The sequence below is a fragment of the Cervus elaphus genome, chromosome X (genome assembly GCF_910594005.1).
Source record: "Cervus elaphus chromosome X, mCerEla1.1, whole genome shotgun sequence".
NCBI classification, from domain to species: domain Eukaryota; kingdom Metazoa; phylum Chordata; class Mammalia; order Artiodactyla; family Cervidae; genus Cervus; species Cervus elaphus.
In genome coordinates this window covers 17,553,517-17,578,196 of record NC_057848.1, presented here as the reverse complement: position 1 = coordinate 17,578,196, position 24,680 = coordinate 17,553,517, and positions in this window count along the sequence as shown.

Here is a 24,680-nt window from a genome sequence, read left to right as displayed (position 1 = left end):
GTTGATTCTTGGTCCACGGAGCTCTTTCGTGTTGCTACAGTGACCTCAGGATCCCTCTAGCCTTGAAACAGTGTTCTTGGGGTTTCTCTGGAGTGCCATCAAGGAAATCAAGGCTCCTTTCATGTGTGATGTGCAACACGGAATTGCTCTGCACGCAGTGCAGGGGAATCGGGCCTCATCTCGTGGCGAGGGGAAAGTCTCATGGTTTTTCTCGAGTTGCGGCGGGAACCTGGGGTATATTCTCGAATTACGACGGGGATGGCCCTTCCACCCACGTGTTTGTTCAGCGATGGCAGGACTTCTGCCTAGTTGCGAGGGACAACTCGGGATTCTCCTCGAGGCTTGACAGGGCAATTGGGACGCCTCTCCAGCTGAGGCGGGAGACCAAGGGTCCCTTTCCACGTGCCACAGGAATCCTGGGACTCCTATCAAGGTTCACAAGGAGTCAGGCATCGTCTCCTTTGGAGGCACTGATCTCCGCGTACCTCTGGAGTTTTCAAAGGATGTGAGGCCTCCAGTCGCCATGAGGTGGGGAACTAGGTCTTTCTCTGTGGTCTCCACAGGGGATTCAGACATCCTTTCATCTTGGGAGATGCAAGACGAGCCTGCATTCAAGTCACTACAGGGATTTCCAGCGTTATTTCCCGTCAGGGCATCGCAGAGTCCATTCCACTTGAGGCCGCAAAATCAGGGTCCCTCTCACATAGCTAGAGCTGAGAGAAGCCTCCTCTTGAGGTGCTTGTGGTAAAGTGGTATTCCTCTGGAGTCGAAGCCAGGGACTATCCTCTCATCTCGAGTGGATTTTTGGTTCACGGAGTTCTTTCGTCTTGCTACAGTAACGTCAGGATCCTTCTAGCCTTGAAGCAGTGTTCTTGGGGTTTCTCTGGAGTGCCATCAAGGAAATCAAGGCTCCTTTCCTGTGTGATGTGCAACACGGCATTACTCTGCACGCAGTGCAGGGGAATCGGGTCTCATCTTGCGGCCAGGGGGAAGTCTCATGGTTTTTCTCGAGTTGCGGCGGGAACCTGGGGTATATTCTCGAGTTACGACGGGGATGGCCCTTCCACCCACGTGTTTGTTCAGCCACGTCAGGACTCCTGCCTAGTTGCGAGGAACAACTCGGGATTCTCCTCGAGGCTTGGCAGGGCAATTGGGACGCCTCTCCAGCTGAGGCGGGAGACCAAGGGTCCCTTTCCACGTGCCACAGGAATCCTGGGACTCCTATCAAGTTTCACGAGGAGTAAGGCATCGTCTTCTTTGGAGGCACTGATCTCCACGTACCTCTGGAGCTTTCAAAGGATGTGAGGCCTCCGGTCGCGATGAGGTGGGGAACTAGGTCTTTCTCTGTGGTCTCCACAGGGGATTCAGACATCCTTTCGTCTTGGGAGATGCAAGACGAGCCTGCATTCAAGTCACTGCAGGAATATCCGGCCTTATTTCTGTTCAGGGCATCACAGTGTCCATTCCACTTGAGGCCGCAAACTCTGGGTCCCTCTCACATACCTAGAGCTGAGAGAAGCCTCCTCTTGAGGTGCTTGTGGTAAGGTGGTATTCCTCTGGAGTCGAAGCCAGGGACTAACCTCTCCTCTCGAGTTGATGCTTGGTCCACGGAGCTCTTTCGTGTTGCTACAGTGACCTCAGGATCCCTCTAGCCTTGAAACAGTGTTCTTGGGGTTTCTCTGGAGTGCCATCAAGGAAATCAAGGCTCCTTTCATGTGTGATGTGCAACACGGAATTGCTCTGCACGCAGTGCAGGGGAATCGGGCCTCATCTCGCGGCGAGGGGGAAGTCTCATGGTTTTTCTCGAGTTGCGGCGGGAACCTGGTGTATATTCTCGAGTTACAACGGGAATGGATCTTCCACCCACGTGTTTGTTCAGCGACGGCAGGACTCCTGCCTAGTTGCGAGGGACAACTCGGGATTCTCCTCGAGGGTTGGCAGGGCAATTGGGACGCCTCTCCAGCTGAGGCGGGAGACCAAGGGTCCCTTTCCACGTGCCACAGGAATCCTGGGACTCCTATCAAGTTTCACGAGGAGTCAGGCATCGTCTCCTTTGGAGGCCCTGATCTCCGCGTACCTCTGGAGTTTTCAAAGGATGTGAGGCCTCCGGTCGCGATGAGGTGGGAAACTAGGTCTTTCTCTGTGGTCTCCACAGGGGATTCAGACATCCTTTCGCCTTGGGAGATGCAAGACGAGCCTGCATTCAAGTCACTGCAGGGATATCCGGCCTTATTTCGAGTCAGGGCATCGTGGTGTCTATTCAACTGGAGGCTGCATACTCAGGGTCCCTCTCACATACCTAGAGCTGAGAGAAGCCTCCTCTTGAGGTGCTTGTGGTAAGGTGGTATTCCTCTGGAGTCGAAGCCAGGGACTAACCTCTCATCTCGAGTTGATTTTTGGTCCACGGAGCTCTTTCGTGTTGCTACAGTGACCTCAGGATCGCTCTAGCCTTGAAGCAGTGTTCTTGGGGTTTCTCTGGAGTGCCATCAAGAAAATCATGTCTCCTTTCATGTGTGATGTGCAACACGGAATTGCTCTGCATGCAGTGCTGGGGAATCGGGCCTCATATCGCGGCGAGGGGGAAGTCTCATGGTTTTTCTCGAGTTGCGGCGGGAACCTGGGGTATATTCTCGAGTTACGACGGGGATGGCCCTTCCACCCACGTGTTTGTTCAGCGACGTCAGAACTCCTGCCTAGTTGCGAGGGACAGCTCGGGATTCTCCTCGAGGCTTGGCAGGGCAATTGGGATGCCTCTCCAGCTGAGGCGGGAGACTAAGGGTCCCTTTCCACCTGCCACAGGAATCCTGGGACTCCTATCAAGTATCACGAGGAGTCAGGCATCCTCTCCTTTGGCGGCACTGATCTCCGCGTACCTCTGGAGTTTTCAAAGGATGTGAGGCCTCCGGTCGCGATGAGGTGGGGAACTAGGTCTTTCTCTGTGGTCTCCACAGGGGATTCAGACATCCTTTCGTCTTGGGAGATGCAAGACGAGCCTGCATTCAAGTCACTGCAGGGATATCCGGCCTTATTTCGAGTCAGGGCATCGCGGTGTCCATTCCACTTGAGGCCGCAAACTCAGGGTCCCTCTCACATACCTAGAGCTGAGAGAAGCCTCCTCTTGAGGTGCTTGTGGTAATGTGGTATTCCTCTGGAGTCGAAGCCAGGGACTAACCTCTCATCTCGAGTTGATTCTTGGTCCACGGAGCTCTTTCGTGTTGCTACAGTGACCTCAGGATCCCTCTAGCCTTGAAACAGTGTTCTTGGGGTTTCTCTGGAGTGCCATCAAGGAAATCAAGGCTCCTTTCATGTGTGATGTGCAAAACGGAATTGCTCTGCACGCAGTGCAGGGGAATCGGGCCTCATCTCGTGGCGAGGGGAAAGTCTCATGGTTTTTCTCGAGTTGCGGCGGGAACCTGGGGTATATTCTCGAGTTACGACGGGGATGGCCCTTCCACCCACGTGTTTGTTCAGCGATGGCAGGACTTCTGCCTAGTTGTGAGGGACAACTCGGGATTCTCCTCGAGGCTTGGCAGGGCAATTGGGACGCCTCTCCAGCTGAGGCGGGAGACCAAGGGTCCCTTTCCACGTGCCACAGGAATCCTGGGACTCCTATCAAGGTTCACGAGGAGTCAGGCATCGTCTCCTTTGGAGGCACTGATCTCCGCGTACCTCTGGAGTTTTCAAAGGATGTGAGGCCTCCAGTCGCCATGAGGTGGGGAACTAGGTCTTTCTCTGTGGTCTCCACAGGGGATTCAGACATCCTTTCATCTTGGGAGATGCAGGACGAGCCTGCATTCAAGTCACTGCAGGGATTTCCGGCGTTATTTCCCGTCAGGGCATCGCAGAGTCCATTCCACTTGAGGCCGCAAAATCAGGGTCCCTCTCACATAGCTAGAGCTGAGAGAAGCCTCCTCTTGAGGTGCTTGTGGTAAGGTGGTATTCCTCTGGAGTCGAAGCCAGGGACTAACCTCTCATCTCGAGTGGATTTTTGGTCCACGGAGTTCTTTCGTCTTGCTACAGTAACGTCAGGATCCCTCTAGCCTTGAAGCAGTGTTCTTGGGGTTTCTCTGGAGTGCCATCAAGGAAATCAAGGCTCCTTTCATGTGTGATGTGCAACACGGAATTGCTCTGCACGCAGTGCAGGGGAATCGGGCCTCATCTCGCGGCGAGGGGGAAGTCTCATGGTTTTTCTCGAGTTGCGGCGGGAACCTGGGCTATATTATCGAGTTACGATGGGGATGGCCCTTCCACCCACGTGTTTGTTCAGCGACGTCAGGACTCCTGCCTCGTTGCGAGGGACAACTCGGGATTCTCCTCGAGGATTGGCAGGGCAGTTGGGACGCCTCTCCAGCTGAGGCGGGAGACCAAGGGTCCCTTTCCATGTGCCACAGGAATCCTGGGACTCCTATCAAGTTTCACAAGGAGTCAGCCATCGTCTCATTTGGAGGCACTGATCTCCGCGTACCTCTGTAGTTTTCAAAGGATGTGAGGCCCCCGATCGTTATGAGGTGGGGAACTAGGTCTTTTTCTATGGTCTGCACAGGGGATTCAGACATCCTTTCGTCTTGGGAGATGCAAGACGAGCCTGCATTCAAGTCACTGCAGGGATATCCGGCCTTATTTCGAGTCAGGGCATCGCGGTGTCCATTGCACTTGAGGCTGCAAACTCAGGGTCCCTCTCACATAGCTAGAGCTGAGAGAAGCCTCCTCTTGAGGTGCTTGTGGTAAGGTGGTATTCCTCTGGAGTCGAAGCCAGGGACTAACCTCTCATCTCGAGTTGATTTTTGGTCCACGGAGCTCTTTGTGTTGCTACAGTGACCTCAGGATCCCTCTAGCCTTGAAACAGTGTTCATGGGGTTTCTCTGGAGTGCCATCAAGGAAATCAAGGCTCCTTTCATGTGTGATGTGCAACACGGAATTGCTCTGCCCGCAGTGCAGGGGAATCGGGCCTCATCTCGCGACGAGGGGGAAGTCTCATGGTTTTTCTCGAATTGCGCTGGGAACCTGGGGTATATTCTCGAGTTACGACGGGGATGGCCCTTCCACCCACGTGTTTGTTCAGCGACGGCAGGACTCCTGCCTAGTTGCGAGGGACAACTCGGGATTCTCCTCGAGGCTTGGAAGGGCAATTCGGACGCCTCTCCAGCTGAGGCGGGAGACCAAGGGTCCCTTTCCACGTGCCACAGGAATCCTGGTACTCCGATCAAGTTTCACGAGGAGTCAGGCATCGTCTCCTTTGGAGGCACTGATCTCCGCGTACCTCTGGAGTTTTCAAAGTATGTGAGGCCTCCGGTCGCGATGAGGTGGGGAACTAGGTCTTTCTCTGCGGTCTCCACAGGGGATTCAAACATCCTTTCGTCCTGGGAGATGCAAGACGAGCCTGCATTCAAGTCACTGCAGGGATATCCGGCCTTATTTCGAGGCAGGGCATAGTGGTGTCTATTAAACTGGAGGCTGCATACTCAGGGTCCCTCTCACATACCTAGGGCTGAGAGAAGCCTCCTCTTGAGGTGCTTGTGGTAAGGTGGTATTCCTCTGGAGTCGAAGCCAGGGACTAACCTCTCATCTCGAGTGGATTTTTGGTCCAAGGAGCTCTTTCGTGTTGCTACAGTGACCTCAGGATCCCTCTAGCCTTGAAACACTGTTCTTGGGGTTTCTCTGGAGTGCCATCAAGGAAATCAAGGCTCCTTTCATGTGTGATGTGCAACACGGAATTGCTCTGCACGCAGTGCAGGGGAATCGGGCCTCATCTCGCGGCGAGGGGGAAGTCTCATGGTTTTTCTCGAGTTGCGGCGGGAACCTGGGCTATATTATCGAGTTACGATGGGGATGGCCCTTCCACCCACGTGTTTGTTCAGCGACGTCAGGACTCCTGCCTCGTTGCGAGGGACAACTCGGGATTCTCCTCGAGGATTGGCAGGGCAGTTGGGACGCCTCTCCAGCTGAGGCGGGAAACCAAGGGTCCCTTTCCATGTGCCACAGGAATCCTGGGACTCCTATCAAGTTTCACAAGGAGTCAGCCATCGTCTCATTTGGAGGCACTGATCTCCGCGTACCTCTGTAGTTTTCAAAGGATGTGAGGCCCCCGATCGTTATGAGGTGGGGAATTAGGTCTTTTTCTATGGTCTGCACAGGGGATTCAGACATCCTTTCGTCTTGGGAGATGCAAGACGAGCCTGCATTCAAGTCACTGCAGGGATATCCGGCCTTATTTCGAGTCAGGGCATCGCGGTGTCCATTGCACTTGAGGCTGCAAACTCAGGGTCCCTCTCACATAGCTAGAGCTGAGAGAAGCCTCCTCTTGAGGTGCTTGTGGTAAGGTGGTATTCCTCTGGAGTCGAAGCCAGGGACTAACCTCTCATCTCGAGTTGATTTTTGGTCCACGGAGCTCTTTGTGTTGCTACAGTGACCTCAGGATCCCTCTAGCCTTGAAACAGTGTTCATGGGGTTTCTCTGGAGTGCCATCAAGGAAATCAAGGCTCCTTTCATGTGTGATGTGCAACACGGAATTGCTCTGCCCGCAGTGCAGGGGAATCGGGCCTCATCTCGCGACGAGGGGGAAGTCTCATGGTTTTTCTCGAATTGCGCTGGGAACCTGGGGTATATTCTCGAGTTACGACGGGGATGGCCCTTCCACCCACGTGTTTGTTCAGCGACGGCAGGACTCCTGCCTAGTTGCGAGGGACAACTCGGGATTCTCCTCGAGGCTTGGAAGGGCAATTCGGACGCCTCTCCAGCTGAGGCGGGAGACCAAGGGTCCCTTTCCACGTGCCACAGGAATCCTGGTACTCCGATCAAGTTTCACGAGGAGTCAGGCATCGTCTCCTTTGGAGGCACTGATCTCCGCGTACCTCTGGAGTTTTCAAAGTATGTGAGGCCTCCGGTCGCGATGAGGTGGGGAACTAGGTCTTTCTCTGCGGTCTCCACAGGGGATTCAAACATCCTTTCGTCCTGGGAGATGCAAGACGAGCCTGCATTCAAGTCACTGCAGGGATATCCGGCCTTATTTCGAGGCAGGGCATAGTGGTGTCTATTAAACTGGAGGCTGCATACTCAGGGTCCCTCTCACATACCTAGGGCTGAGAGAAGCCTCCTCTTGAGGTGCTTGTGGTAAGGTGGTATTCCTCTGGAGTCGAAGCCAGGGACTAACCTCTCATCTCGAGTTGATTTTTGGTCCACGGAGCTCTTTCGTGTTGCTACAGTGACCTCAGGATCGCTCTATCCTTGAAACAGAGTTCTTGGGGTTTCACTGGAGTGCCATCAAGGAAATCAAGGCTCCTTTCATGTTTGATGTGCAACACGGAATTGCTCTGCACGCAGTGCAGGGGAATCGGGCCTCATCTTGCGGAGAGGGGGAAGCCTCATGGTTTTTCTCGAGTTGCGGCGGGAACCTGGAATATATTCTCGAGTTACACGGGGATGGCCCTTCCACCCACATGTTTGTTCAGCGACGTCAGGACTCCTGCCTAGTTGCGAGGGACAACTCGGGATTCTCCTCGAGGCTTGGCAGGGCAATTGGGACGCCTCTCCAGCTGAGGCGGGAGACCAAGGGTCCCTTTCCACGTGCCACAGGAATCCTGGGATTCCTATCAAGTTTCACGAGGAGTCAGGCATCGTCCCCTTTGGAGGCACTGATCTCCGCGTACCTCTGGAGTTTTCTAAGGATGTGAGGCCTCGGGTCGCGAATAGGTGGGGAATTAGGTCTTTCTCTGTGGTCTCCACAGGGGATTCAGACATCCTTTCATCTTGGGAGATGCAAGATGAGCCTGCATTCAAGTCACTGCAGGGATATCCGGCCTTATTTCGAGTCAGGGCATCGCGGTTTCCATTCCACTTGAGGCCGCAAACTCAGGGTCCCTCTCACATACATAGAACTGAGAGAAGCCTCCTCTTGCGGTGCTTGTGGTAAGTTGGTATTCCTCTGGAGTCGAAGCCAGGGAATAACCTCTCATCTCGAGTGGATTTTTGGTTCACGGAGTTCTTTCGTCTTGCTACAGTAACGTCAGGATCGCTCTAGCCTTGAAGCAGTGTTCTTGGGGTTTCTCTGGAGTGCCATCAAGGAAATCAAGGCTCCTTTCACGTGTGATGTGCAACACGGAATTGCTCTGCACGCAGTGCAGGGGAATCGGGTCTCATCTTGCAGCGAGGGGGAAGTCTCATGGTTTTTCTCGAGTTGCGGCGGGAACCTGGGGTATATTCTCGAGTTACGACGGGGATGGCCCTTCCACCCATGTGTTTGTTCAGCGACGTCAGGACTCCTGCCTAGTTGCGAGGGACAACTCGGGATTCTCCTCGAGGCTTGGCAGGGCAATTGGGACGCCTCTCCAGCTGAGGCGGGAGACCAAGGGTCCCTTTCCACGTGCCACAGGAATCCTGGGACTCCTATCAAGTTTCACGAGGAGTAAGGCATCGTCTTCTTTGGAGGCACTGATCTCCGCGTACCTCTGGAGCTTTCAAAGGATGTGAGGCCTCCGGTTGCGATGAGGTGGGGAACTAGGTCTTTCTCTGTGGTCTCCTCAGGGGATTCAGACATCCTTTCGTCTTGGGAGATGCAAGACGAGCTAGCATTCAAGTCACTGCAGGAATATCCGGCCTTATTGCAAGTCAGGGCTTCTTGGTGTCCATTCCACTTGAGGCCACAAACTCAGGGACCCTCTCACATAGCTAGAGCTGAGAGAAGCCTCCTCTTGAGGTGCTTGTGTAAGGTGGTATTCCTCTGGAGTCGAAGCCAGGGACTAACCTCTCATCTCTAGTTGATTTTTGGTCCGCGGAGCTCTTTCGTGTTGCTACAGTGACCTCAGTGTGCCTCTAGACTTGAAAGAGTGTTCTTGGTGTTTCTCTGGAGTGCCATCAAGGAAATCAAGGCTCCTTTCAAGTGTGATGTGCAACTCGGAATTGATCTGCACGCAGTGCAGGGGAATCGGGCCTCATCTCGCGGCGAGGGGGAAGTCTCATGGTTTTTCTCGAGTTGCGGCGGGAACCTGGGGTATATTCTCGAGTTACGACGGGGATGGCCCTTCCACACACGTGTTTGTTCAGCGACGTCAGGACTCCTGCCTAGTTGCGAGGGACAACTCGGGATTCTCCTCGAAGCTTGGCAGGGCAATTGGGACGCCTCTCCAGCTGAGACGGGAGACCAAGGGTCCCTTTCCACGTGCCACAGAAATCCTGGGACTCCTATCAAGTTTTACGAGGAGTCAGGCATCGTCTCCTTTGGAGGCACTGGTCTCCACGTACCTCTGGAGTTTTCAAAGGATGTGAGGCCTCTGGTCGCCATGAGGTGGGGAACTAGGTCTTTCTCTGTGGTCTCCACAGGGGATTCAGACATCCTTTCGTCTTCGGAGATGCAAGACGAGCCTGCATTCAAGTCACTGCAGGGGTATCCAGCATTGTTTCGAGTCAGGGCATCGCGGTGTCCATTCCACTTGTGGCCGCAAACTCAGGGTCCCTCTCACATACCTAGAGCTGAGAGAAGCCTCCTCTTGAGGTGCTTGTGGTAAGGTGGTATTCCTCTGGAGTCGAAGCCAGGGACTAACCTCTCATCTCGAGTTGATTTTTGATCCACGGAGCTCTTTCGTGTTGCTACAGTGACCTCAGGATCCCTCTAGCCTTGAAACAGTGTTCTTGGGGTTTCTCTGGAGTGCCATCAAGGAAATCAAGGCTCCTTTCATGTGTAATATGCAACACGAAATTGCTCTGCACGCAGTGCAGGGGAATCGGGCCTCATCTCGCGGCGAGGGGGAAGTCTGATGGTTTTTCTCGAGTTGCGGCGGGAACCTGGGGTATATTCTCGAGTTACGACGGGGATGGCCCTTCCACACACGTGTTTGTTCAGCGACGGCAGGACCCCTGCTTAGTTGCGAGGGACAACTCGGGATTCTCCTCGAGGCTTGGCAGGGCAATTGGGACGCCTCTCCAGCTGAGGCGGGAGACCAAGGGTCCCTTTCCACGTGCCACAGTAATCCTGGGACTCCTATCAAGTTTCACGAGGAGTCAGGCATCGTCTCCTTTGGAGGCACTGATCTCCGCGTACCTCTGGAGTTTTCAAAGGATGTGAGGCCTCCGGTCGCCATGAGGTGGGGAACTAGGTCTATCTCTGTGGTCTCCACAGGGGATTCAGACATCCTTTCATCTTGGGAGATGCAAGACGAGCCTGCATTCAAGTCACTGCAGGGATTTCCGGCGTTATTTCCCGTCAGGGCATCGCAGAGTCCATTCCACTATAGGCCGCAAAATCAGGGTCCCTCTCACATAGCTAGAGCTGAGAGAAGCCTCCTCTTGAGGTGCTTGTGGTAAGGTGGTATTCCTCTGGAGTCGAAGCCAGGGACTAACCTCTCATCTCGAGTGGATTTTTGGTCCACGGAGTTCTTTCGTGTTGCTACAGTAACCTCAGGATCCCTCTAGCCTTGAAGCAGTGTTCTTGGGGTTTCTCTGGAGTGCCATCAAGGAAATCAAGGCTCCTTTCATGTGTGAGGTGCAACACGGAATTGCTCTGCACGCAGTGCAGGGGAATCGGGCCTCATCTCGCGGCGAGGGGGAAGTCTCATGGTTTTTCTCGAGTTGCGGCGGGAACCTGGGCTATATTATCGAGTTACGATGGGGATGGCCCTTCCACCCACGTGTTTGTTCAGCGACGTCAGGACTCCTGCCTCGTTGCGAGGGACAACTCGGGATTCTCCTCGAGGCTTGGCAGGGCAATTGGGACGCCTCTCCAGCTGAAGTGGGAGACCAAGTGTCCCTTTCCACGTGCCACAGGAATCCTGGGACTCCTATCAAGTTTGACGAGGAGTCAGGCATTGGCTCCTTTGGAGGCACTGATCTCCGCGTACCTCTGGAGTTTTCAAAGGATGTGAGGCCTCCGGTCGCGATGAGGTGGGGAACTAGGTCTTTCTCTGTGGTCTCCACAGGGGATTCAGACATCCTTTCGTCTTGGGAGATGCAAGACGAGCCTGCATTCAAGTCACTGCAGGGATATCCGGCCTTATTTCGAGTCAGGGCATCGTGGTGTCTATTCAACTGGAGGCTGCATACTCAGGGTCCCTCTCACATACCTAGAGCTGAGAGAAGCCTCCTCTTGAGGTGCTTGTGGTAAGGTGGTATTCCTCTGGAGTCGAAGCCAGGGACTAACCTCTCATCTCGAGTTGATTTTTGGTCCACGGAGCTCTTTCTTGTTGCTACAGTGACCTCAGGATCCCTCTAGCCTTGAAACAGTATTCTTGAGGTTTCTCTGGAGTTTCATCAAGGAAATCAAGGCTCCTTTCATGTGTGATGGGCCACACGGAATTGCTCTGCACGCAGTGCAGGATATCGGGCCTAATCTCGCGGCGAGGGGGAAGTCTCATGGTTTTTCTCGAGTTGCGGCGGGAACCTGGGGTATATTCTCGAGTTACGACGGGAATGACCCTTCCACCCACGTGTTTGTTCAGCGACGTCAGGACTCCTGCCTAGTTGCGAGGGACAACTCGGGATTCTCCTCGAGGCTTGGCAGGGCAGTTGGGACGCCTCTCCAGCTGAGGCGGGAGACCAAGGGTCCCTTTCCATGTGCCACAGGAATCCTGGGACTCCTATCAAGTTTCACAAGGAGTCAGCCATCGTCTCATTTGGAGGCACTGATCTCCGCGTACCTCTGTAGTTTTCAAAGGATGTGAGGCCCCCGATCGTTATGAGGTGGGGAACTAGGTCTTTTTCTATGGTCTGCACAGGGGATTCAGACATCCTTTCGTCTTGGGAGATGCAAGACGAGCCTGCATTCAAGTCACTGCAGGGATATCCGGCCTTATTTCGAGTCAGGCCATCGCGGTGTCCATTCCACTTGAGGCTGCAAACTCAGGGTCCCTCTCACATAGCTAGAGCTGAGAGAAGCCTCCTCTTGAGGTGCTTGTGGTAAGGTGGTATTCCTCTGGAGTCGAAGCCAGGGACTAACCTTTCATCTCGAGTTGATTTTTGGTCCACGGAGCTCTTTGTGTTGCTACAGTGACCTCAGGATCCCTCTAGCCTTGAAACAGTGTTCATGGGGTTTCTCTGGAGTGCCATCAAGGAAATCAAGGCTCCTTTCATGTGTGATGTGCAACACGGAATTGCTCTGCCCGCAGTGCAGGGGAATCGGGCCTCATCTCGCGACGAGGGGGAAGTCTCATGGTTTTTCTCGAATTGCGCTGGGAACCTGGGGTATATTCTCGAGTTACGACGGGGATGGCCCTTCCACACACCTGTTTGTTCAGCGACGTCAGGGCTCCTGCCTAGTTGCAAGGGACAACTCGGGATTCTCCTCGAGGCTTGGCACGGCAATTGGGACGCCTCTCCAAATGAGGCGGGAGACCAAGGGTCCCTTTCCACGTGCCACAGGAATCCTGGGACTCCTATCAAGTTTCACGAGGAGTCAGGCATCGTCTCCTTTGGAGGCACTGTTCTCCGCGTACCTCTGGAGTTTTCAATGGATGTGAGGCCTCCGGTAGCGATGAGGTGGGGAACTAGTTCTTTCTCTGTGGTCTCCACAGGGGATTCAGACATCCTTTCGTCTTGGGAGATGCAAGACGAGCCTGCATTCAAGTCACTGCAGGGATATCCGGCCTTATTTCGAGTCAGGGCATCGCGGTGTCCATTCCACTTGAGGCCGTAAACTCAGCACATAGCTAGAGCTGAGAGAAGCCTCCTCTTGAGGTGCTTGTGGTAAGGTGGTATTCCTCTGGAGTCGAAGCCATGGACTAACCTCTCATCTCGAGTTGATTTTTGGGCCACGGAGCTCTTTCGTGTGGCTACAGTGACCTCAGGATCCCTCTAGCCTTGAAACAGTGTTCTTGGGGTTTCTCTGGAGTGCCATCAAGGAAATCAAGGCTCCTTTCATGTGTGATGTGCAACACGGATTTGATCTGCACGCAGTGCAGGGGCATCGGGCCTCATCTCGCGGCGAGGGGGAAGTCTCATGGTTTTTCTCGAGTTGCGGCGGGAACCTGGGGTATATTCTCGAGTTACGACGGGGATGGCCTTTTCAACCACGAGTTTGTTCAGCGACGTCAGGACTCCTGCCTAGTTGCGAGGGACAACTCGGGATTCTCCTCGAGGCTTGGCAGGGCAATTGGGACGCCTCTCCAGCTGAAGTGGGAGACCAAGTGTCCCTTTCCACGTGCCACAGGAATCCTGGGTCTCCTATCAAGTTTGACGAGGAGTCAGGCATTGGCTCCTTTGGAGGCACTGATCTCCGCGTACCTCTGGAGTTTTCAAAGGATGTGAGGCCTCCGGTCGCGATGAGGTGGGGAACTAGGTCTTTCTCTGTGGTCTCCACAGGGGATTCAGACATCCTTTCGTCTTGGGAGATGCAAGACGAGCCTGCATTCAAGTCACTGCAGGGATATCCGGCCTTATTTCGAGTCAGGGCATCGTGGTGTCTATTCAACTGGAAGCTTCATACTCAGGGTCCCTCTCACATACCTAGAGCTGAGAGAAGCCTCCTCTTGAGGTGCTTGTGGTAAGGTGGTATTTCTCTGGAGTCGAAGCCAGGGACTAACCTCTCATCTCGAGTTGATTTTTGGTCCACGGAGCTCTTTCTTGTTGCTACAGTGACCTCAGGATCCCTCTAGCCTTGAAACAGTATTCTTGGGGTTTCTCTGGAGTTCCATCAAGGAAATCAAGGCTCCTTTCATGTGTGATGGGCCACACGGAATTGCTCTGCACGCAGTGCAGGATATCGGGCCTAATCTCGCGGCGAGGGGGAAGTCTCATGGTTTTTCTCGAGTTGCGGCGGGAACCTGGGGTATATTCTCGAGTTACAATGGGAATGGCCCTTCCACACACGTGTTTGTTCAGCGACGTCAGGACTCCTGCCTAGTTGCGAGGGACGACTTGGGTTTCTCTTCGAGGCTTGGCAGGGCAATTGGGACGCCTCTCCAGCTGAGGCGGGAGACCAAGGGTCCCTTTCCACGTGCCACAGGAATCCTGGGACTCCTATCAAGTTTCCCGAGGAGTCAGGCATCCTCTCCTTTGGAGGCACTGATCTCCGCGTACCTCTGGAGTTTTCAAAGGATGTGAGGCCTCCGGTCGCGATGAGGTGGGGAACTAGGTCTTTCTCTGTGGTCTCCACAGGGGATTCAGACATCCTTTCGTCTTGGGATATGCAAGACGAGCCAGCATTCAAGTCACTGCAGCGATATCCGGCCTTATTTCTAGTCAGGGCATCGCGGTGTCCATTCCACTTGAGGCCGCAAACTCAGGGTCCCTCTCACATACCTAGAGCTGAGAGAAGCCTCCTCTTGAGGTGCTTGTGGTAAGCTGGTAGTCCTCTGGAGTCGAAGCCAGGGACTAACCTCTCATCTCGAGTTGGTTTTTGGTCAACGCAGCTCTTTCGTGTTGCTACAGTGACCTCAGGATCCCTCTAGCCTTGAAACAGTGTTCTTGGGGTTTCTCTGGAGTGTCATTAAAGAAATCAAGGCTCCTTTCACGTGTGATGTGCAACACGGTATTGCTCTGCACGCAGTGCAGGGGAATCATGCCTCATCTCGCGGCGAGGGGGAAGTCTCATGGTTTTTCTCGAGTTGCGGCGGGAACCTGGGGTATATTCTCGAGTTACGACGGGGATGGCCCTTCCACCCACGTGTTTGTTCAGCGACGACAGGACTCCTGCCTAGTTGCGAGGGACAACTCGGGATTCTCCTCGAGGCTTGGCAGGGCAATTGGGACGCCTCTCCAGCTGAGGCGGTAAACCAAGGGTCCCTTTCCACGTGCCACAGGAATCCTGGGACTCCTATCAAGTTTCACGAGGAGTCAGGCATCGTGTCCTTTGGAGGCACTGATCTCCGCGTACCTCTGAAGTTTTCAAAGGATGTAAGGCCTCCGGTCGCGATGAGGTGGGGAACTAGGTCTTTCTCTGTGGTCTCCACAGGGGATTCAGACATCCTTTCGTCTTGGGAGATGCAAGACGAGCCTGCATTCAAGTCACTGCAGGGATATCCGGCCTTATTTCGAGTCAGGGCATCGCGGTGTCCATTCCACTTGAGGCCGCAAACTCAGGGTCCCTCTCACATACCTAGAGCTGAGAGAAGCCTCCTCTTGAGGTGCTTGTGGTAAGGTGGTATTCCTCTGGAGTCGAAGCCAGGGACTAACCTCTCATCTTCAGTTGATTTTTGGTCCACGGAGCTCTTTCGTGTGGCTACAGTGACCTTAGGATCCCTCTAGCCTTGAAATAGTGTTCTTGGGGTTTCTCTGGAGTGCCATCAAGGAAATCAAGGCTCTTTTCATGTGTGATGTGCAACACGGAATTGCTCTGCACGCAGTGCAGGGGAATCGGGCCTCATCTCGCGGCGAGGGGGAAGTCTCATGGTTTTTCTCGAGTAGCGGCGGGAACCCGGGGTATATTCTCGAGTTACGACGGGGATGGCCCTTCCACCCACTTGTTTGTTCAGCGACATCAGGACTCCTGCCTAGTTGCGAGGGAAAACTCGGGATTCTCCTCGAGGCTTGGCAGGGCAATTGGGACGCCTCTCCATCTGAGGCGGGAGACCAAGTGTCCCTTTCCACGTGCCACAGGAATCCTGGGACTCCTATCAATTTTCACGAGGAGTCAGGCATCGTCTCCTTTGGCGGCACTGATCTCCGCGTACCTCTGGAGTTTTCAAAGGATGTGAGGCCTCCGGTCGCGATGAGGTGGGGAACTAGGTCTTTCTCTGTGGTCTCCACAGGGGATTCAGACAACCTTTCGTCGTGGGAGATGCAAGACGAGCCTGCATTCAAGTCACTGCAGGGATATCCGGCCTTATTTCGAGTCAGGGCATCGCAGTGTCCATTCCACTTGAGGCCGCAAACTCAGGGTCCCTCTCACATACCTAGAGCTGAGAGAAGCCTCCTCTTGAGGTGCTTGTGGTAAGGTGGTATTCCTCTGGAGTCGAAGCCAGGGACTAACCTCTCATCTCGAGTTGATTCTTGGTCCACAGAGCTCTTTCGTGTTGCTACAGTGACCTCAGGATCCCTCCAGCCTTGAAACAGTGTTCTTGGTGTTTCTCTGGAGTGCCATCAAGGAAATCAAGGCTCCTTTCATGTGTGATGTGCAACACGGAATTGCTCTGCACGCAGTGTAGGGGAATCGCGCCTCATCTCGCGGCGAGGGGGAAGTCTCATGGTTTTTCTCGAGTTGCGGCGGGAACCTGGAGTATATTCTCGAGTTACGACGGGGATGGCCCTTCGACCCACGTGTTTGTTCAGCGACGGCAGGACTCCTGCCTAGTTGCGAGGGACAACTCGGGATTCTCCTCGAGGCTTGGCAGGGCAATTGGGACGCCTCTCCAGCTGAGGCGGGAGACCAAGGGTCCCTTTCCACGTGCCACAGGAATCCTGGGACTCCTATCAAGTTTCACGAGGAGTCAGGCATCGTCTCCTTTGGAGGCACTGATCTCCGCGTACCTCTGGAGTTTTTAAAGGATGTGAGGCCTCCGGTCGCGATCAGGTGGGGAACTAGGTCTTTCTCTGTGGTCTCCACAGGGGATTCAAACATCCTTTCGTCTTGGGAGATGCAAGACGAGCCTGCATTTATGTCAATGCAGGGTTATCCGGCCTTATTTCGAGTCAGGGCATTGCGGTGTCCATTCCACTTGAGGCCGCAATCTCAGGATGCCTCTCACATACCTAAAGCTGCGAGAAGCCTCCTCTTGAGGTGCTTGCGGTTAGGTGGTATTTCTCTGGAGTCGAAGTTAGGGACTAACCTCTCATCTCGAGATGATTTTTGGTCCACAGAGTTCTTTCTTGTTGCTACAGTGACCTCAGGATCCCTCTAGCCTTGAAACAGTGTTCTTGGGGTTTCTCTGGAGTGCCATGAAGGAAATCAAGGCTCCTTTCATGTGTGATGTGCAACACGGAATTGCTCTGCCCGCAGTGTAGGGGAATCGGGCCTCATCTCGCGGCGAGGGGGAAGTTTCATGGTTTATCTCGAGTGGCGGCGGGAACCTGGGCTATATTATCGAGTTACAATGGGAATGGCCCTTCCACACACGTGTTTGTTCAGCGACGTCAGGATTCCTGCCTAGTTGCGAGGGACGACTTGGGTTTCTCCTCGAGGCTTGGCAGGGCAATTGGGACGCCTCTCCAGCTGAGGCGGGAGACCAAGGTTCCCTTTCCACGTGCCACAGGAATCCTGGGACTCCTATCAAGTTTCCCGAGGAGTCAGGCATCCTCTCCTTTGGAGGCACTGATCTCCGCGTACCTCTGGAGTGTTCAAAGGATGTGAGGCCTCCGGTCGCGATGAGGTGGGGAACTAGGTCTTTCTCTGTGGTCTCCAAAGGGGATTCAGACATCCTTTCGTCTTGGGATATGCAAGACGAGCCAGCATTCAAGTCACTGCAGCGCTATCCGGCCTTATTTCTAGTCAGGGCATCGCGGTGTCCATTCCACTTGAGGCCGCAAACTCAGGGTCCCTCTCACATACCTAGAGTTGAGAGAAGCCTCCTCTTGAGGTGCTTGTGGTAAGGTGGTAGTCCTCTGGAGTCGAAGCCAGGGACTAACCTCTCATCTCGAGTTGATTTTTGGTCAACGCAGCTCTTTCGTGTTGCTACAGTGACCTCAGGATCCCTCTAGCCTTGAAACAGTGTTCTTGGGGTTTCTCTAGAGTGTCATTAAAGAAATCAAGGCTCCTTTCACGTGTGATGTGCAACACGGTATTGCTCTGCACGCAGTGCAGGGGAATCATGCCTCATCTCGCGGCGAGGGGGAAGTCTCATGGTTTTTCTCGAGTTGCGGCGGGAACCTCGGGTATATTCTCGAGTTACGACGGGGATGGCCCTTCCACCCACGTGTTTGTTCAGCGACGACAGGACTCCTGCCTAGTTGCGAGGGACAACTCGGGATTCTCCTCGAGGCTTGGCAGGGCAATTGGGACGCCTCTCCAGCTGAGGCGGTAGACCAAGGGTCCCTTTCCACGTGCCACAGGAATCCTGGGACTCCTATCAAGTTTCACGAGGAGTCAGGCATCGTGTCCTTTGGAGGCACTGATCTCCGCGTACCTCTGAAGTTTTCAAAGGATGTGAGGCCTCCGGTCGCGATGAGGTGGGGAACTAGGTCTTTCTCTGTGGTCTCCACAGGGGATTCAGACATCCTTTCGTCTTGGGAGATGCAAGACAAGCCTGCATTCAAGTCACTGCAGGGATATCCGGCCTTATTTCGCGTCAGGGCATCACAGTGTCCATTCCACTTGAGGCCGCAAACTCAGGGTCCCTCTCACATACCTAGAGCTGAGAGAAGCCTCCTCTTGAGGTGCTTGTGGTAAGGTGGTATTCCTCTGTATTCGAAGCCAGGGACTAACCTCTCATCTCGAGTTGATTCTTGGTCCACGGAGCTCTTTCATGTTACTACAGTGACCTCAGGATCCCTCTAGCCTTGAAACAGTGTTCTTGGGGTTTCTCTATAGTGCCATCAAGGAAATCAAGGCACTTTTAATGTGTGATGTGCAACACTTAATTGCTCTGCACGCAGTGCAAGGGAATCGGGCCTCATATCGCGGCGAGGGAGAAGTCTAATGGTTTTTCTCGAGTTGCGGCGGAAACCTGGGGTATATTCTCGAGTTACGACGGGGATGGCCCTTCCACCCACGTGTTTGTTCAGCGACGTCAGGACTCCTGCCTAGTTGCGAGGGACAACTCGGGATTCGCCTCGAGGCTTGGCAGGGCAATTGGGACGCCTCTCCAACTGAGAAGGGAGACCAAGGGTCCCTTTCCACGTGCCACAGGAATCCTGGGACTCCTATCAAGTTTCACGAGGAGTCAGGCATCGTCTCCTTTGGCGGCACTGATCTCCGCGTACCTCTGGAGTTTTCAAAGGATGTGAGGCCTCCGGTCGCGATGAGGTGGGGAACTAGGTCTTTCTCTGTGGTCTCCACAGGGGATTCAGACATCCTTTCGTCTTGGGAGATGCAAGACGAGCCTGCATTCAAGTCACTGCAGGGATATCCGGCCTTATTTCGCGTCAGGGCATCACAGTGTCCATTCCAGTTGAGACCGCAGACTCAGGGTCCCTCTCACATACCTAGAGCTGAGAGAAGCCTCCTCTTGACGTGCTTGTGGTAAGCTGGTATTCCTCTGGAGTCGAAGCCAGGGACTAACCCCTCATCTCGAGTTGATTTTTGGTACACGGAGCTCTTTCTTGTTGCTACAGTGACCTCAGGATCCCTCTAGCCTTGAAACAGTGTTCTTGGGGTTTCTCTGGAGTGCCATCAAGGAAATCAAGGCTCCTTTTAATGTGTGATGTGCCACACGGAATTGCTCTGCACGCAGTGTAGGGGATCGGGCCTCATCTCGCGGCGAGGGGGAAGTCTCATGGTTTTTCTCGAGTTGCGGCGGGTACCTGGGGTATATTCTCGAGTTATGATGGGGATGGCCCTTCCACCCACGTGTTTCTTCAGCGACGTCAGGACTTCTGCCTAGTTGCGAGGGACAACTCGGGATTCTCCTCGAGGCTTGGCAGGGCAATTGGGATGCCTCTCCAGCTGAGGCGGGAGACCAAGTGTCCCTTTCCACGTGCCACAGGAATCCTGGGACTCCTATCAAGTTTCACGAGGAGTCAGGCATCGTCTCCTTTGGAGGCACTGATCTCTGTGTACCTCTGGAGTTTTCAAAGTATGTGAGGCCTCCGGTCGCGATGAGGTGGGGAACTAGGTCTTTCTCTGTGGTCTCCACAGGGGATTCAGACTTCCTTTCGTCTTGGGAGATGCAAGACGAGCCTGCATTTATGTCAATGCAGGGTTATCCGGCCTTATTTCGAGTCAGGGCATTGTGGTGTCCATTCCACTTGAGGCTGCAATCTCAGGATCCCTTTCACATACCTAAAGCTGCGAGAAGCCTCCTCTTGAGGTGCTTGTGGTTAGGTGGTATTCCTCTGGAGTCGAAGTTAGGGACTAACCTCTCATCTCGAGATGATTTTTGGTCCACAGAGATCTTTCTTGTTGCTACAGTGACCTCAGGATCCCTCTAGCCTTGAAACAGGGTTCTTGGGGTTTCTCTGGAGTGCCATGAAGGAAATCAAGGCTCCTATTATGTGTGAGGTGCAACACGGAATTTCTCTGCCCGCAGTGTAGGGGAATCGGGCCTCATCTCGCGGCGAGGGGAAGTTTCATGGTTTATCTCGAGTTGCGGCGGGAACCTGGGCTATATTATCGAGTTACGATGGCAATGGCCCATCCACTCACGTGTTAGTTCAGCGACGTCAGTATTCCTGCCTAGTTGCGAGGGACAACTCGGAATTCTCCTCGAGGCTTGGCAGGGCAATTGGGACGCCTCTCCAGCTGAGGCGGGAGACCAAGTGTCCCTTTCCACGTGCCACAGGAATCCTGGGACTCCAATCAAGTTTCCCGAGGAGTCAGGCATCCTCTCCTTTGGAGGCACTGATCTCCGCGTACCTCTGGAGTTTTCAAAGGATGTGAGGCCTCCGGTCGCGATGAGGTGGGGAACTAGGTCTTTCTCTGTGGTCTCCACAGGGGATTCAGACATCCTTTCGTCTTGGGAGATGCAAGACGAGCCTGCATTCAAGTCACTGCGGGGATATCCAGCCTTATTTCGAGTGAGGGAATCACGGAGATCATTCCCCTTGAGGCCGCAATCTCAGGGTCCCTCTCACATACCTAGAGCTGAGAGAAGCCTCCTCTTGAGGTGCTTGTGGTAAGGTGGTATTCCTCTGGAGTCAAAGCCAGGGACTAACCTCTCATCTGGAGTTGATTTTTGGTCCACGGAGCTCTTTCGTGTTGCTACAGTGACCTCAGGTTCCCTCTAGCCTTGAAACAGTGTTCTTGGGGTTTCTCTGGAGTGCCATCAAGGAAATCAAGGCTCCTTTCATGTGTGATGTGCAACACGGAATTGCTCTGCACGCAGTGTAGGGGAATCGCGCCTCATCTCGCGGCGAGGGGGAAGTCTCATGGTTTTTCTCGAGTTGCGGCGGGAACCTGGAGTATATTCTCGAGTTACGACGGGGATGGCCCTTCGACCCACGTGTTTGTTCAGCGACGGCAGGACTCCTGCCTAGTTGCGAGGGACAACTCGGGATTCTCCTCGAGGCTTGGCAGGGCAATTGGGACGCCTCTCCAGCTGAGGCGGGAGACCAAGGGTCCCTTTCCACGTGCCACAGGAATCCTGGGACTCCTATCAAGTTTCACGAGGAGTCAGGCATCGTCTCCTTTGGAGGCACTGATCTCCGCGTACCTCTGGAGTTTTTAAAGGATGTGAGGCCTCCGGTCGCGATCAGGTGGGGAACTAGGTCTTTCTCTGTGGTCTCCACAGGGGATTCAAACATCCTTTCGTCTTGGGAGATGCAAGACGAGCCTGCATTTATGTCAATGCAGGGTTATCCGGCCTTATTTCGAGTCAGGGCATTGCGGTGTCCATTCCACTTGAGGCCGCAATCTCAGGATGCCTCTCACATACCTAAAGCTGCGAGAAGCCTCCTCTTGAGGTGCTTGCGGTTAGGTGGTATTTCTCTGGAGTCGAAGTTAGGGACTAACCTCTCATCTCGAGATGATTTTTGGTCCACAGAGTTCTTTCTTGTTGCTACAGTGACCTCAGGATCCCTCTAGCCTTGAAACAGTGTTCTTGGGGTTTCTCTGGAGTGCCATGAAGGAAATCAAGGCTCCTTTCATGTGTGATGTGCAACACGGAATTGCTCTGCCCGCAGTGTAGGGGAATCGGGCCTCATCTCGCGGCGAGGGGGAAGTTTCATGGTTTATCTCGAGTGGCGGCGGGAACCTGGGCTATATTATCGAGTTACAATGGGAATGGCCCTTCCACACACGTGTTTGTTCAGCGACGTCAGGATTCCTGCCTAGTTGCGAGGGACGACTTGGGTTTCTCCTCGAGGCTTGGCAGGGCAATTGGGACGCCTCTCCAGCTGAGGCGGGAGACCAAGGTTCCCTTTCCACGTGCCACAGGAATCCTGGGACTCCTATCAAGTTTCCCGAGGAGTCAGGCATCCTCTCCTTTGGAGGCACTGATCTCCGCGTACCTCTGGAGTGTTCAAAGGATGTGAGGCCTCCGGTCGCGATGAGGTGGGGAACTAGGTCTTTCTCTGTGGTCTCCAAAGGGGATTCAGACATCCTTTCGTCTTGGGATATGCAAGACGAGCCAGCATTCAAGTCACTGCAGCGCTATCCGGCCTTATTTCTAGTCAGGGCATCGCGGTGTCCATTCCACTTGAGGCCGCAAACTCAGGGTCCCTCTCACATACCTAGAGTTGAGAGAAGCCTCCTCTTGAGGTGCTTGTGGTAAGGTGGTAGTCCTCTGGAGTCGAAGCCAGGGACTAACCTCTCATCTCGAGTTGATTTTTGGTCAACGCAGCTCTTTCGTGTTGCTACAGTGACCTCAGGATCCCTCTAGCCTTGAAACAGTGTTCTTGGGGTTTCTCTAGAGTGTCATTAAAGAAATCAAGGCTCCTTTCACGTGTGATGTGCAACACGGTATTGCTCTGCACGCAGTGCAGGGGAATCATGCCTCATCTCGCGGCGAGGGGGAAGTCTCATGGTTTTTCTCGAGTTGCGGCGGGAACCTCGGGTATATTCTCGAGTTACGACGGGGATGGCCCTTCCACCCACGTGTTTGTTCAGCGACGACAGGACTCCTGCCTAGTTGCGAGGGACAACTCGGGATTCTCCTCGAGGCTTGGCAGGGCAATTGGGACGCCTCTCCAGCTGAGGCGGTAGACCAAGGGTCCCTTTCCACGTGCCACAGGAATCCTGGGACTCCTATCAAGTTTCACGAGGAGTCAGGCATCGTGTCCTTTGGAGGCACTGATCTCTGCGTACCTCTGAAGTTTTCAAAGGATGTGAGGCCTCCGGTCGCGATGAGGTGGGGAACTAGGTCTTTCTCTGTGGTCTCCACAGGGGATTCAGACATCCTTTCGTCTTGGGAGATGCAAGACAAGCCTGCATTCAAGTCACTGCAGGGATATCCGGCCTTATTTCGCGTCAGGGCATCACAGTGTCCATTCCACTTGAGGCCGCAAACTCAGGGTCCCTCTCACATACCTAGAGCTGAGAGAAGCCTCCTCTTGAGGTGCTTGTGGTAAGGTGGTATTCCTCTGTATTCGAAGCCAGGGACTAACCTCTCATCTCGAGTTGATTCTTGGTCCACGGAGCTCTTTCATGTTACTACAGTGACCTCAGGATCCCTCTAGCCTTGAAACAGTGTTCTTGGGGTTTCTCTATAGTGCCATCAAGGAAATCAAGGCACTTTTAATGTGTGATGTGCAACACTTAATTGCTCTGCACGCAGTGCAAGGGAATCGGGCCTCATATCGCGGCGAGGGAGAAGTCTAATGGTTTTTCTCGAGTTGCGGCGGAAACCTGGGGTATATTCTCGAGTTACGACGGGGATGGCCCTTCCACCCACGTGTTTGTTCAGCGACGTCAGGACTCCTGCCTAGTTGCGAGGGACAACTCGGGATTCGCCTCGAGGCTTGGCAGGGCAATTGGGACGCCTCTCCAACTGAGAAGGGAGACCAAGGGTCCCTTTCCACGTGCCACAGGAATCCTGGGACTCCTATCAAGTTTCACGAGGAGTCAGGCATCGTCTCCTTTGGCGGCACTGATCTCCGCGTACCTCTGGAGTTTTCAAAGGATGTGAGGCCTCCGGTCGCGATGAGGTGGGGAACTAGGTCTTTCTCTGTGGTCTCCACAGGGGATTCAGACATCCTTTCGTCTTGGGAGATGCAAGACGAGCCTGCATTCAAGTCACTGCAGGGATATCCGGCCTTATTTCGCGTCAGGGCATCACAGTGTCCATTCCAGTTGAGACCGCAGACTCAGGGTCCCTCTCACATACCTAGAGCTGAGAGAAGCCTCCTCTTGACGTGCTTGTGGTAAGCTGGTATTCCTCTGGAGTCGAAGCCAGGGACTAACCCCTCATCTCGAGTTGATTTTTGGTACACGGAGCTCTTTCTTGTTGCTACAGTGACCTCAGGATCCCTCTAGCCTTGAAACAGTGTTCTTGGGGTTTCTCTGGAGTGCCATCAAGGAAATCAAGGCTCCTTTTAATGTGTGATGTGCCACACGGAATTGCTCTGCACGCAGTGTAGGGGATCGGGCCTCATCTCGCGGCGAGGGGGAAGTCTCATGGTTTTTCTCGAGTTGCGGCGGGTACCTGGGGTATATTCTCGAGTTATGATGGGGATGGCCCTTCCACCCACGTGTTTCTTCAGCGACGTCAGGACTTCTGCCTAGTTGCGAGGGACAACTCGGGATTCTCCTCGAGGCTTGGCAGGGCAATTGGGATGCCTCTCCAGCTGAGGCGGGAGACCAAGTGTCCCTTTCCACGTGCCACAGGAATCCTGGGACTCCTATCAAGTTTCACGAGGAGTCAGGCATCGTCTCCTTTGGAGGCACTGATCTCTGTGTACCTCTGGAGTTTTCAAAGTATGTGAGGCCTCCGGTCGCGATGAGGTGGGGAACTAGGTCTTTCTCTGTGGTCTCCACAGGGGATTCAGACTTCCTTTCGTCTTGGGAGATGCAAGACGAGCCTGCATTTATGTCAATGCAGGGTTATCCGGCCTTATTTCGAGTCAGGGCATTGTGGTGTCCATTCCACTTGAGGCTGCAATCTCAGGATCCCTTTCACATACCTAAAGCTGCGAGAAGCCTCCTCTTGAGGTGCTTGTGGTTAGGTGGTATTCCTCTGGAGTCGAAGTTAGGGACTAACCTCTCATCTCGAGATGATTTTTGGTCCACAGAG